General features: G+C 54.5%; 1 long non-coding RNA gene across 1 annotated transcript; it reads right to left on the bottom strand.

The window, feature by feature from the left end:
- Positions 1 to 8,435: 8,435 nt before the first annotated feature.
- Positions 8,436 to 10,954, bottom strand: LOC121103059. The gene is made up of 2 exons (XR_005835174.1): positions 10,829 to 10,954; positions 8,436 to 8,842 (listed from the first exon to the last, which is right to left on the bottom strand). It is a non-coding gene; the product is annotated as an uncharacterized LOC121103059 (long non-coding RNA).
- Positions 10,955 to 13,716: the final 2,762 nt, after the last annotated feature.

The following is a 13,716-nucleotide window of genomic DNA, read 5'->3' as shown; positions in this document are numbered from 1 at the left end:
CACTTGCTCTGGTGAGGTGTGTGCCAGGATACACATCCCATATTTTCTGCTTCTACTCTTCCTCTCCTAATTCACTCCCAGCCCTCACTCCTCCTGCCCCTTTCCAGAGCCTCCCTTGTCCCTCTCACCCTCAGGATCCTAATTCTTTGTCCCCACACCCCTGGAGAGTGCTTCACTTCCCTAACTCAAAGGATTGCTGAAGCTCCGCCCCATGCAAGTGACATCATTGTTTCCAATAGCAACTGAGGATTCTGCAAACCCAACTGCAAAAGCCCCCGGTAGGGATAAAGGAGGGCCATCCCCACACCTAAGTGATGTTCTGAGCAGCGGAGAGAGGAGAAGCCACTCCCTTCCCCTCGGGGTCCCACTCCCTGTCTACCTGCAGTTCTCACCACTAGGCTGACCCCCCCGCCCCACCCACCAGAGTCAAACACAGACACCAAGGGACATCCCTGGTTCTGAGAGACAGGGGCTTGGCTCTTGGCATGCTCCCTTTCTCAACCCCTTCCCTCTTAATGCAAGGGAATCATTGCTGGGGGGCTAACCTACCCATAGCCTGCTGCAGGCCCCCACCTCTCTCTGCTCCAGGATGGAGGTCCACAGTGGAAGGAACCCCAGTCACAGACACACTGACTCCCCCATGGGCTCACCGAAAGATATATTGGGGGGTGCTTGGGAGCCCAGAGGCAGCCCCACCACCACAGGGTCTGTGGCCGGACTCCAAACTTCTGTGGCCTGTAGCCTGTAGCCTGTGACGGGTCAGAGCTTGGAGGCTGTGTGGGTTGGCAGCCAGCAGGGCAACCAGCTCTGGAGTGGCCCAGACAGCTCCAGGACACTTCAGGGAGGAAGGAATTCAGCAGGGGGCTGCAGCCAGAAAGCCTGGCCCCTCCCATCTACCCCCCTCTGCCAGGTGGGAGCTGGAGCAGCCCCTGCTAGCACTGGAGAGGCAGTTTCTAAATATTCAGAAATCCACGAGCTAGTTTTCACACAGCTGGGAGCTTGAAGCTGGCTATGGCGGAAGCAGTTACACCAGGGAAACCGTCAAACCCTGCAAACTCAGCGTGAGATCCCCGCATACCACCACCTCCCCAGGCTGCTTTTGTCTCCAGTTTCTGGCACCGGCTCCAAACGTTCAGGGATGGGGTGGAGGCTGTGACTGCCCCCCAGACCTCAGCCCCCTCCCATAAGTGAGTCCCCTCCTGGGTTCTGCCCTCCATTTTACTTTGTGGGTTTCTCCCATCAAGGGGGGGTGCAGCCATACAGAGCCTGGGCCTTGCTTTCCTGCTATGACAGATGGACCTGCCTGGACTTGGATCCCTCTGAATCCTCTTCAGCCAAATTCTGTAGGGAGGACTCAGGGGCCTGGGGTGGTGCCACTGGCCTGGGTGCAGAGTCCTGGGTCTGCCCCAGGCCTCCCCTGGGAAGGTGCTCCTGGGAAGGGAGCTGCGCCCCCCTCCCCCAACGATGCTCCGGAAGGGGCTGTCAGTCACAGGCACAGCCCTGCTAAGCCTCAGTCGATTGGCAGACTGGCCAAGGGGTGGCAGACCACTCAGGGTTCTTCCCTGGGATTCCGGCTGGATCAGAAACTGGGACAAGAACCCATTTCTACATCCTCTCGGAGGTGGCTCCCTGAGAATGGGGGCCCAAGAGCCACTTGTGGACACATTCTGCCAGGAAGAAACCAGTTTGAGAGGAGGCAGCTGCCCACAAGGGAGGAGCGCACACAAGCTTTGCAGGCCCCTTGCCCGTGGCCGCCCCGGGTGCAGAGGACCGGCCTGCATCTGGTGTTCCCTGCTGTGAAGGCCTGCCTCCAGATTAGGACTGGGGAAATGGGGCTGGCTGTCAGACATGGACTGGGTGGAGTCAGGCTCTCTGCCCCTGATGTGGGGAGGCCCAAGGACTCTCACAGAGTCCCGCTTCAGACACCAATGATGCTAGCTTGCTTGCTCTCATGCTGATTTCTGCTCTCACACCTTGATCTGCCTGGTTCTACTGCCCGCCTCCAGCGCCACAAGGTCCCGCCTATGCCTGTTCCTGTCCTCTCTGTCTTGCCAAGTCCCACTGTCCCCAAAGGCCATCTTCCCAACATCACAACGTCCCCTGTAGACCCCAGTGTGGACAAGTGGAGCCTTTAGTTCACTCAGCAGACATTTGCTGAGCCCCTGCTGTGTTCTGGGCACTGCTCCAAGTGCTAGGGTGCAGCAGGGGGACTTAGACAAGGACCCTAGGCCGCGCAGGGCAGCACTACGTACTCCAGAGGCCGCGCAGGGCAGCGTTACGTACTCCAGAGGCCGCGCAGGGCAGCGCTACGTACTCCAGAGGCCGCGCAGGGCAGCGCTACGTACTCCAGAGGCCGCGCAGGGCTGCGTTACGTACTCCAGAGGACTCCAGAGGCTCCAGAGGCCGCGCAGGGCAGCGCTACGTACTCCAGAGGCCGCGCAGGGCAGCGCTACGTACTCCAGAGGCCGCGCAGGGCAGCGCTACGTACTCCAGAGGCCGCGCAGGGCAGCGCTACGTACTCCAGAGGCCGCGCAGGGCAGCGCTACGTACTCCAGAGGAGCAGAAACCGGAGTAGGAGGGAGACAGTGACGCGGCCATGTGCTGGTTTTTCACTTGTCTGTGGTCTCTCTGATATGCATCCCTTCAAGGGGGCCCAATGCCTCTCCCCTTGGATATGGGCTGGCCTTGGCGACTTTTGTACTGAAAGGAATGTGGTGGAAGTGATGGTGTGTGACGTCCAAGGGGAGGCTTAGAAAGGACAGCTTCCAACTGGCACTGTCTGTCTAGGGCCATCCGCTCTGGGGCAAGCCAGCCGACTGTCATGCTGTCAGGACATTCACCAGTCCTGCTGGGAGATGCCAGTGTGGAGAGGAGCCCCACGCCAGGAGCCTCCTGCCAGCAGCCAGCACTGACTCGGAGACTCCAGAGGCCCTCCAGCCCCAGCCGAGCCTTCAGATGACCGTGGTCCTGGCTAACATCTTGATTGCCACATCACAGGAGACCTTGGGCCTGAACCACCCTGTCAAGCTGCTTGAGAATTCCTGACCACAGAAACCGTGAGGGACGAGGAATGTTTATTGTAGTTTAAACACTGAGTTTTGGGGTAATGCGTTATGCAGCAACAGATGACTAACTAGTCAATACAGGTTGCTATTTTAGGGTATTCCTCCCCTAAAAGATGTCTGAGAAGATGTCTGAAAAGATGTCTGAAATGATAGGCAAGCCAGGCAAATATCTGAGGAAAGAGTGTTCCCGGAATAGGGAATGGCAAATGCAAAGGCCCTGGGGTGGAAATGTGGCAGGAGCAGAGTGAGTGGGAGGAGGACGGTTGGGGGGAAGCCAGAGATGTGATTGGCCAGATCCTGGGGCACTGAGTAGACCATGAGGAAGTCTTCAGCCTTATTTTAAGTGAGATGAGAAGCCACTGGAGAGATCAGATCAGGAGAGTCACACAATCCAATGTACTACGAAGCTGTGTGGAGCCGCAAGCGACCAGCCGGTACTTGACGGGGATCGCCGTGTTCGGGCAAAAGCCGCCGGGTGACAGACATGGAATGAGGAGGCAGAGGGGCCACGAATCACTCTCAGGTTTTTGTCCATGGCGGTACTGCTGACTGAGAATGGAAAGGGGCAGGTCCATAGGTCTTTGGAAGTAGCAATCAAGGTTTTAATATTTTTATGAAGTTTCCAGTAAGCACTGTTATAGATTCTGCAAATTTTGATAGGCTGTGTTTTTATTTTCTCTTCTTCTTTTTTTTTTTTAAAGATTTCATTTATTTATTTGACAGAGAGAGAGAGACAGCCAGCGGGAGAGGGAACACAAGCAGGGGGAGTGGGAGAGGAAGAAGCAGGCTCACAGTGGAAGAGCCTGATGTGGGGCTCGATCCCAGAACGCCGGGATCACGCCCTGAGCCAAAGGCAGACGCCTAACGACTGAGCCACCCAGGTGCCCCTGTGTTTTTATTTTCGTTCAGTTAGACATATTTTTCCATTCTAATTTCCCTCATGATTTCTTCTTTGATTTATCGGTTATGTGGGACTCTTATTTAATTTTCAAATTTTGGATATTTCCCGGATATATTTCTGCTGTCGATTTTTGCTGTAATTTCAGTATGGTCAGAGAGCACACACTGAGACTTGTTTTCTGGTCCATAGTATGGCTTTTCTTGGTGAATGCTCTATACAGACTAGTGGAAATTGTGTGTTCTAGACTGTTTTCTACGTGGAGCGAGTAATAAATGTAAATGTTTCTCCCTGTGGTTCTGATTAGATCTCCTGGGGACTCATGACGGTGAGTCTTTTCACACGCTTGCTGGCCTTATGTATGTTTTCTTTGGAGAAGCGTCTTTTCACGTCTGTTGCCCGTTTGAATTGGGTTTGTTATCTTCTTAGTATTGAGCTCTAGGGGCTCTTCATACATTCTAGATGAAAGTCTTGTGTTAGATACACGTTTTGCAAATATTTTCTCCAAGTCTCGTCTTTTCATTTTCTTAGCATTGTCTCCAAAGGGCAGTTTTAAAAGTTTTGATGATGTCCAGGGGTGCCTGGGCGGCTCAGTCAGTGAAGCGTCTGCCTTCAGCTCAGGTCATGATCCCAAGTTCCTGGGATCGAGCTCCACGTCGGGCTCCCTGCTCAGTGGGGAGTCTGCTTCTCCCTCTGCCCCTGCCTCTGTTCGTGCTCTCAGATGAATGAACATAGTCTTTAAAAAAGTTTTGATGAAGTCCAGTTATCAAAGGTTTAACTCTTACATTTAGGTCTATGATACCTTTTGAGTTAAATTTTTTTTCGTATGGTATGAGGAAAAATCTAAATTTATCCATTTGTATGTGAATATCCGATTGGCCCAGCACCTCTTGTTGACAAAAATGCAATCCTTTCCCCTTGAACTGCCTGTCTACCTGTAGAACATCAGTTGGCCGGGGCCGCCTGCGTGGCTCCGTCAGTTGAGCGTCTGGCTCTTGGTTTCAGCTCGGGTCTGATCTCAGGGTCGTGCGGTGGAGCCCCTCATTGGGCTCCACACTCAGCAGGAGTCTGCTTGAGATTCTCTCTCCTTCTCCCTCTGCCCCCCACCCTGCGCTCTCACTCTCTCTTTCTCAAATAAACAAATAAATGTGTTTTTAAAAAGAAAATCCACTGGCCTGAGTGAAAGGTTATTTCTAGAACTTCAGGTCTGGTGCATTGGGCTGTGTGTTCATGCCGCGACCACACTGTCTCGATTCCACGGCTTTGCACTAAGTTTTGAAATCAACTAGTGTGAGGCTTCTAACTTCATTCTTTCCAAAGTTTGTTTTGGCTGTTCTGGGTCCTTTGTATTCACATATGAATTTTAAGGTCAACGTGTCAGTTTCTGCTAAGATCTGATAGAGACTGCACTGGATTTGGAGATTGATTTCTGGAAAAGTGCTAGCTTCACAGCACTGAGTACCTGTCTACTTTCAGCAATGCTTCGTAGACTTCATGCACAGGTCCTGCAGTTATTCTGTTAAATTTGTTCCTAAATATTTTGGTCTCTTCACGCAATTATGAATGGAATTGTTTTCTTAATTTCATTTCTGGTCTAATCCGTGGCTAATATGTAGAAATAAAGTTGACTTTTGAGTATGGATCTTTCCAAACTCGTGTTTTCATTCAGCGGGCTTAGTTGTTGTCCTGGGCACTTTCTGCAGGGCCGTGCTGGGTATTAGCGACGGTTTTCCTTCTTCCTTCCCAGCCTGGATGCCTTTCGTTTCTTTTCTTGCCTGAGTGAACGATACAGAACCCGCTCGCCTTGTTCCCAGTTTTACAGGGGCGCCTTTGCTCCCGCACCGCTACGTGCGATGTTAGCTGTAGGGTTTGGCAGGTGGAGGAAGTGCTCTTCTAACCCTCATTTCTTGAGAATACTGACTATGAACTATTGAGTTTTTGTTGAGTTTTGTCAAATGCTTTTTCTGCATCTGTTGAGATGATCGGGTAGTTTTTGTGCTTTCTTGTATTAATATGGTGTATAACATTGATTTTTGGATGTTAAACCAACATCACGTTCCTGGAATAAATTCTACTTGGTCACGCTATACAACCCTTTTTATATGTTGCTGAATTGTTTGCTAGTGTTTTGTAGAGAATTTTTGCATTATATTGGTAGGGGACATTGGTCTGTAGTTTCTTGTGTTGCCTCGGTCTGGTTTTGGTATCGGGTTAATGTTGGCCTTGTAGTTGGGAATTGAGATGGGGAGTGTTTCCTCCTTTTCTATTTTCTGGAAGAGTTCGTGAAGAATTGGTGTTAATTCTTCTTTAAATTTTTGGTGGAATTCACCAGTAAAAGCCTGGACTTTCTGGGGAGTGGGGGTGTGGAGAACGGAGGAAGATTTTCAAGTCACTATTCCAATTTCCTTACAGGTGTATTCATATTTTCTGTTTCTTCTTGCATCAGTTTTGGGAATTTGTATCTTTTTAAGAATTTGTCCATTTGATCTAAACTGTTTATTTTTTTAAGATTTTATTTATCTATTTGACAGAGAGAGACAGCAAGAGAGGGAACACAAGCGAGGGTAGTGTGAGAGGGAGAAGCAGGCTTCCCGCAGAGCAGGGAGCCAATGCAGTGCTTGATCCCAGGCCCCTGGGATCATGACCTGAGCCAAAGGCAGATGCTTAATGGCTGAGCCACCCAGGCGCCCCTAAACTGTTTGATGTATTGACACAAAGTTGTTCATAATATTCTGTTATGATCCATTTGATTTCTGTAAGGTCAATAGTGATGTCCCCTCTTCTATTCCATTTTTTTTAAGATTTTATTTTTGGGGTGCCTGGGTGGCTCAGTCAGTTGGGCATCTGCCTTCAGCTAAAGTTATGATCCCAGGGTCCTGGGATCAAACCCAGGTCGAGCTCCTTGCTCATCGGGGAGCCTGCTTCTCCCCCTGCTTGTGCTCTCCCTCTATCTCTCTTACAAGTAAACAAATAAACTCTTTTAAGCAATCACACCCAACGTGGGGCTCGAACTCACAACCCTGAGATCAAGAGTGGCACGCTCCACTGACTGAGCCAGCCGGGCGCCTCTCCGCTCATCTATTCTTGATTTTATTTTTTCTTGATCAGTCTAGCTAAATGTCTGTCGATTTTGTTGACCTTCCCAAAGAAACAACTTTCTGTCTCATTGATTTTCTCTGTCATTTTTCTGATTTGTTTCACTTTTTTAACATTTATTCTTTTCTTCTTGTTTTGATTTAGTTTGCTCCTTTCCCCCCCAGCTTCCTAAGGTAGACAGTTGGGTTCTAAATTTTGAGATCTCTCATTTCCTCTGACAGAAACATTTATAGTTCTACATTTTGCTCTCAGCTCTGGTTTAGCTGCGTCCTATATATTTTGACATTTTTGTGGGTTTGTTTTCATCCAGTTGAGAGTGTTTTCCGGGACGCCTGGGTGGCTCAGGTCATGATCCCAGGGTCCTGGGATCGAGTCCCACATAGGTCTCTCTGCTCAGTGGGGAGCCTGCTTCTCCCTCTGCCTCTCCCCCCTGCTCTCTCTCTCTGACAAAGAAATAAATAAAATCTTAAAAAAGTATTTTCTAATTTCCCTGTGATTTGTCTCAATCCCTGGTTCACCTAAAAGTGTGTTCCTTTAATTTCCCCAATATTTATGGATTTCCAAAATCTTTTTCTTTTTGTTACTTTTTAAAAAAGATTTATTCATTTATTTAGAGAGAGAGAAAGAGAGAGGGAGGGAGGGACTCAAGCAGACTTCCTGCCTAGCACAGAGCCCAACACGGGGCTTGATCCCACGACCCATGAGATCACCTCCCCAGCCGAAACCGAGAGCCAAAAGTCCAACCGACCGAGCCACCCAGGCACCCCCTTTCCTCTTATTTCTAGTTTTATTCCATTACGATTAAAATACATTGCTTGACTTCAGATATCTTAAATTCACGTAGACTTGTTCCACGAACTGGCATGTGTTCTATGCTGGAGAATGTTCCACACACGAGAAGAGCGCGTCCCTGCTGTGGTTGGGCACAGCGCTTAGACGCTGGTGAGGTCAGGTCGGCTCCTCGCGTCCGCGTCTCTAACCCTCGCTGGTGGTCTGCCTACTTGCTCTATCCATCATCGAGAGTGGGGTATTAAATATTATTTTCGAATTGTCTAGTTCTCTCTTCATTTCTGTAAGTTTTTAAAACAGATTCTACTCATTCATTTGAGGAAGACAGCGCGCACAGGCATGAGCGGGGGGCAGGAGGGGCGGAGGGAGAAGGAGACTCTGAAGCAGACTCCACACTGAGCGCAGGGCCTGACCTGGGGCTCGACTTCATGACCCTGCGATCATGACCTGAAGCAAAACCGAGTCAGATGCTTCACTGACTGAGCCACCCAGGCGCCCCTATTTCTGTAAATTTTCCCTTCATGTATTTTGTTAGGTGCATATTGGTTATACTGGAAAACGATAAAGCACGAGAACGACCACCATGTGTGAACTGGGCGTTTATACTGATATCAGATGAGATCGACTTTAGAAAAGCAGTGTGACCGAGACAGAGTCCCAGCACCTCCTGCCACAATTCTGAAGGTGTGCCTTTGCTTTCTGGTGTCGGGGTAATGATGGCTGTGGCTGAGCTGCTTTTCCTCTCTCAACTATTTTGAGACTGTCACTGCTCCTTGGAACTCCGAAACCCCACAAGGATATGTCTCGCGCTGGGTTTCGCTCCTCCATCCTCCATGGCCTGAAACCAGGTTTTCAGCTACATTTCTTCTGTTAGGCTTCGATGATTTCCTCCCTTCTGCTTCCCTCTTCCTTCCTCCTTCTCGCCTCCACGTACGGCCTGTGGGACCAGCAGCACCCGGGGAGATGTAGGAACTTGAGAACTTCAGGCTTCACCCTAGGACCACAGAGCCAGAATCTGCATTTTAAGAGGATCTGCAGGTGGTGTGCCTGCACAAGGTCTGGGACGCACTGGGATGGGCCTCTTCATCTTTTCTTTCATGGTATCTTTCTGCCACCACCCCGCTTTTTGTTTTTTTGCTCCATATTCTGGCAGATTTCCACTACTTTCTCCTCGCAGATTAATAACTGAGGTTTTGTCAGCAACAATACTTTTAATTTCCAAGAGCCTCTCTTGTTCCTTTTATAGCCGTCTATTCCCAGTGGATTCAATACCTCCTTCAATGTCTCACGGTGTTTCATCCCATTAAACAAGACTCTCTTTTCAGAGGCACAGCTCTCCTGGCTTATGGGGATCTCTCTTCCAGCAGCTGGTTTCCGTCAACCCCGAATCGGCCTTGGTCGAAGCCTCCCTGGTAAGAGTGGGCCAGGCTTTCCCAGGGGCTGGGGGGCTGCTGGGCAGCTTGTCTGCTCTTGGCCTGGCGTTCTCTCCCTGGCTGTAAGGGCAGCAGACTGCACAGCCCCAAAATGCTAGGGTGAAGGGGACTGGTGGACATGGAGATAAGCTTCCAGGAAGGCCTTGCTGCCCAGCGGTGGGGGGAGTGGTCAGCACACGGCCCCAGTCGGCAGCTCCTTCAGGGTCAGCCTCACCCGCAGAGAGCCAGGTCACACACAGTCACACCCTCCCAGACACCCAGTGACTCAGGTGAAGGTACAAAAGCCTGACCAAGGCTTGGCGGGCTGCCAGCTGACCGCCCCCTCCCCATCCTATCCAGTGTTGGAGCCCGACAGCGTTCCTGTATCCCGAACTGCACCTCAGCGTCGGCTCCCAGAGAACCCCAGCTGGGACGGCAGTTCCCTGGAGGGGTCCGGGAAAGTAAGATGGGGCCTGGGGTCTGTGTCGGGCCCGCCCCGCTGTTGGTGAGGACCCTGCGCAGGCGGGCACTGGCGCTGAGAGCCCCTGGCCTGAGGCATGTGTGCAACCGTCAAGGCTCGCACACGGGTGGACCAACTGGACGACTGGCGCTGCGCACACTCGTGCCGGACAGGGAGATGGCGGACACCCGGGGGCCAGGAGCAGGCCACGGATGCTGGGCGGGGCCTCTGGTCGCCCACACAGACATTCTCCTCCCCTGCAGGGGTGGTGGGAAGAGCCGAAGCCTTAACACTCAGGACAGCCGGGCCTCAACGACTGTCAGCTGCAGCCCAGGTAGTCCTGTCGAGCCAGGGTCAGAGGCCTACGCGGGGCCCTGGGGCTGCACACGTAGGGTGCAGATGCCCCAGAAGCTTGACACCCGGACTCTTCTAAGCCTCCTGAGCCTGCAGATGTGGCCCCTAGCCACCCTGAGGAGACGATGCAGACATCTGGCTTCCTCCCGAGATCCTGTCTTAGGAACCTTCTCCTCTCTCCCCCACGAGGCCTTTGTGGGGTGGAGCCCAGCAGAACCCAGCCAGTCGGGTTGGCGCCTGGAGGAAAGGCACCCGACCGAGGAGCCTCAGGGTCCTGCCAGCAGATGTTAGGGGAGCTGGGGCTAGGCTGTGCGAGTGGACGCTTGGGGCGTCCGACGAGGGGCTAAGAGCACCAGAGAGGGAAGGCTCTACTCCTGAGATGTTGGATTCGAACCTTCGCGAGGACCCTTAGCACTAGGCTGGAACTCGCCAGGAGACGTGAGGTGGAGGGGGCCGCCGTTGTCTCGGCAGAAAACAATGACAGAACAGGGGGCTCAGGGAAGCTGCGCTGCTGGGCGGATGGGAGGCCCACACACTGACACAAACCCCGGATGCGAGGGCCACCGCTCTGGTAGGGTCCCCATGATCAGCCCGCCGTCCGGTGTGGGAGGCGTCAGAAGTGGGAAAAGCCTCCCCATGGAGTTTGTGGCCCCAGGGGGAGAGTCACACAGGCTGTAACGGAGGAAGGCTGCCACGCCAGCGTCAGGGCACTGGTGTCCTTGAGAAACCGCACCAGGGCCTGACAGAGACTCACCAGCCAGAGCAAGCACCCATGGCAGAGCAGGACACGGCCTCCACGACTCAGGCCAAGAATGGTCAGGAAACGACCAAATTCCTAGACCTTCTGGAAGGATGGTAGGTTCCAAACCAAAACTGTGGACCAGAGGGAAGAAAAGGGAACTGAGGCCCCAACTGGGAGCTGGAACCTCTCCCCCATCCCCCCCAAGCTGTTCCCAACACTGGCCGCTCAGTCAGAAAGGGGCCGGGGGTGCTGGGACCAGAACACCACAGGGGCCACCTCTCCACCAGCAGCCAGGCCTGGGCCCGGGGGTGGGGCGCAGAGCAGCAGAACCACCCCTGCCCCAGGCTGCAGAGGGAAGGGGAGTCACCCATCCCTGCTCCCCAAACTGTCCCTGGCCGGCACGACCTCCAGTCTCCGCCCAGGCCCCATCTGCCTGGTGCTGGGACAGGCCTGGGCTGGGGTCCTGGACGTGGGCTGCAATCCGGGCACCCAGGGTCCCAGGACAGGCCTGGGCTGACCAGGGAGGGCTCACACTGTCCCAGGACTGTCAGCGGCAACCAGCATGCTGACAGTGCCTGTCCATCGTGTCACACCACCACAATGGTACTGGCCTGGCTGCAATTCAAGGGGAGAGTTCCAGTCCCCGCTCATCCTGGATGAGAACCAGGCCAGGGCTCTGCGGCCCTGACTCACTCCCAGAACTGCCAACCCCGGGGACTGAGGGGCGGGGACACGGGTTACTCCACCAGGGTAGGGCCTCTCCCATCACTGGTTCCATGGACCAAATGACCCCAGGCCTGCTGGGGACCAATGAGGGCCCTTTGTGCTCCAGGCTGTGGGGTCCGGGCGGGAGGCAGAGGTGTGGCGTCCTCGGTGAGGGCAGCGGCCCCCACCTCTGCTCAGCAGAGACCTGAGAACCCCTGGCACCTCGAGCCCTACACGCGATCTGCTCGCTGAGGAGGGCCAACCACTGGAGCTCTTCTGCAGAGGCACAGATGAGGCAACGAGAGGGAGAGGGACCGTGTCCCTCCCTCACAGGGCGCTGTGTCTAAGGTGCTGCCCCCCCCAGCAGCTGAACCATACCTGGGGTGAGGCTGGCGAGGGGTCGTAGCCCCCCAACTTCCCACCACCCCCAACCCACACGCAGCCTGCACTCCTAAAGCTGGCTCCTCTCAGATTCCCTCGGACGCCTCAGCTCCTCTGCCACGCCTGTGGCTGGTTCAGGCTGCTGAATCTTATGTCCCAAGAACCAGTGGGACCAATGCCAGTGGCCTCGCGTGGTGGTCCATCAAGCTGAAGTAGAACCGGCCGGGGAGCTGCAGCCCTCGACCAGCCCGCCAGTAGCTTCCAACAGGTCCTGGTGCTCACGTTCCTCCCCTGCTCTCTGGAGGGTCCACCTGTGGGTCCACGGCCCCTGCACTGGGCCCCCGCACCCTGACCTAGGCTGGGGGAGACCCGCTGGCCCCGGCCCCTAGCCCCTGCCTGGCCTTGCTGCTCCGGACCCCATGCCTGCTTTCCCCTCCGGAAAGCAACACAGGGGCACCAGCCCCCTCAAGGCCGTGGAGAGCTGCATGAACTGCAGCCTGCTGCCAAACCCGGCCCCCTGCCCCCACCCCCTCCACTGCAGCCCACATCCCCATGCAAGCTGTGCTCTCCCCAGGGGGAGGACACTCTCTGGACGATGGGTTCAGACGCAGCTGGCTCCTCCAGAGGCTTGCAGGGGACAGGAGACCTGTCCATGCATCCTGACCTGGGCATGAGGGCAGGGTCAGGGTCAGGGCCACGCCCAAAGCCCAGAGGAGGACTTTGCTTCCACCCAGGCTCTGCCAGTCCTTTGCAAACCTCAGAATTGAACCGTGTGCCTTAGGACCCTTCTCTCAGCTGCTCCACGGGCAAGCAGAGGGTCCGGACAGAGGAGAGTTGGCCAAGGTGGACGTCCAAGGCCGGGGTCCTGCCCACGGCTGCTGCTCCTCACCTCTACAGCTGAACAACCGTGCAACCTCTTTTCTACACTAGGTGGGAAAACTACAGAAACCGCTTGCTTTGAAGGGCACGGTTTATTTTTAAATAATTACATCTTTACACCAAGGTTCAAACATAGCACAGAGAGGGCCCGGGTGCCCTTCACCGCCTCCCGTGAGATTTGCAGATTACAGATCGTGGGGCGCCACCAAACCAGGAACGGGGGGAGGGAGGACCCCAAAGTGCTTTCTCACAGGTGTGTGCTCCTGTGCCCACCGTGCACTCAAGAGGCAGGACGGGCCCCTCCGAACAAAGCTGTCCCTCAGGTTACCTTCAGAGTCTCTTGATCACGACAGCACTGACTTTTGAAAGACTGCCAAACTCTTTGATTTCCCCCAGAAGGCCGATGGGGGGTGGGGAGGAGGACGGATTTCCAATAAACTCAAGATGCCCTGATTGATCCCTGGCCTGGCCAGTGCAGTTTCTGACCAGCGCATGTCGTGGGAACCGCAACCAGGTGTCCCCGGCTCTGTCCGTGCAAGGGAACTAGAGTCCACACGCCGAGCCGCTCCTGCCATGGGCTGTCCAGGAGTCCCCTCGTGCTCCCGCCCAGCTCTTCACCAGGGTCTCAGGGGGGCCTGAGACAACCCAGTGCGTCAGACACCTGGGGGCGGGCCCAGAACCTGCCCCTGAGCCCGCGCTCCAGGGGAGGGCTCCTGCACTCTCCGCTTGGGAGCCCGGTAACTCGCCCTCTAGACGCCACCGTCTCCCTGCTGACGGGACGTGCAGGGAGGGAAGCATTCGGGCACCGCTGGCGCCACCAGCGGAGGCCTCAGGAACGACCCCTACCAGGGAAGGGGACCGGAGAGCACGAGGATCTCTCCGGGGCAGGCTCAGACAAGGCGAGGTGCCGAGCGGCAGGCACACGCGGAGATACT

The sequence above is a fragment of the Ursus maritimus genome, unplaced genomic scaffold, assembly GCF_017311325.1.
Source record: "Ursus maritimus isolate PB19 unplaced genomic scaffold, ASM1731132v1 scaffold_17, whole genome shotgun sequence".
Classification (NCBI taxonomy): domain Eukaryota; kingdom Metazoa; phylum Chordata; class Mammalia; order Carnivora; family Ursidae; genus Ursus; species Ursus maritimus.
Note: the sequence above shows the minus strand (reverse complement) of the source record. Positions and strands in the feature narration are given on the sequence as shown.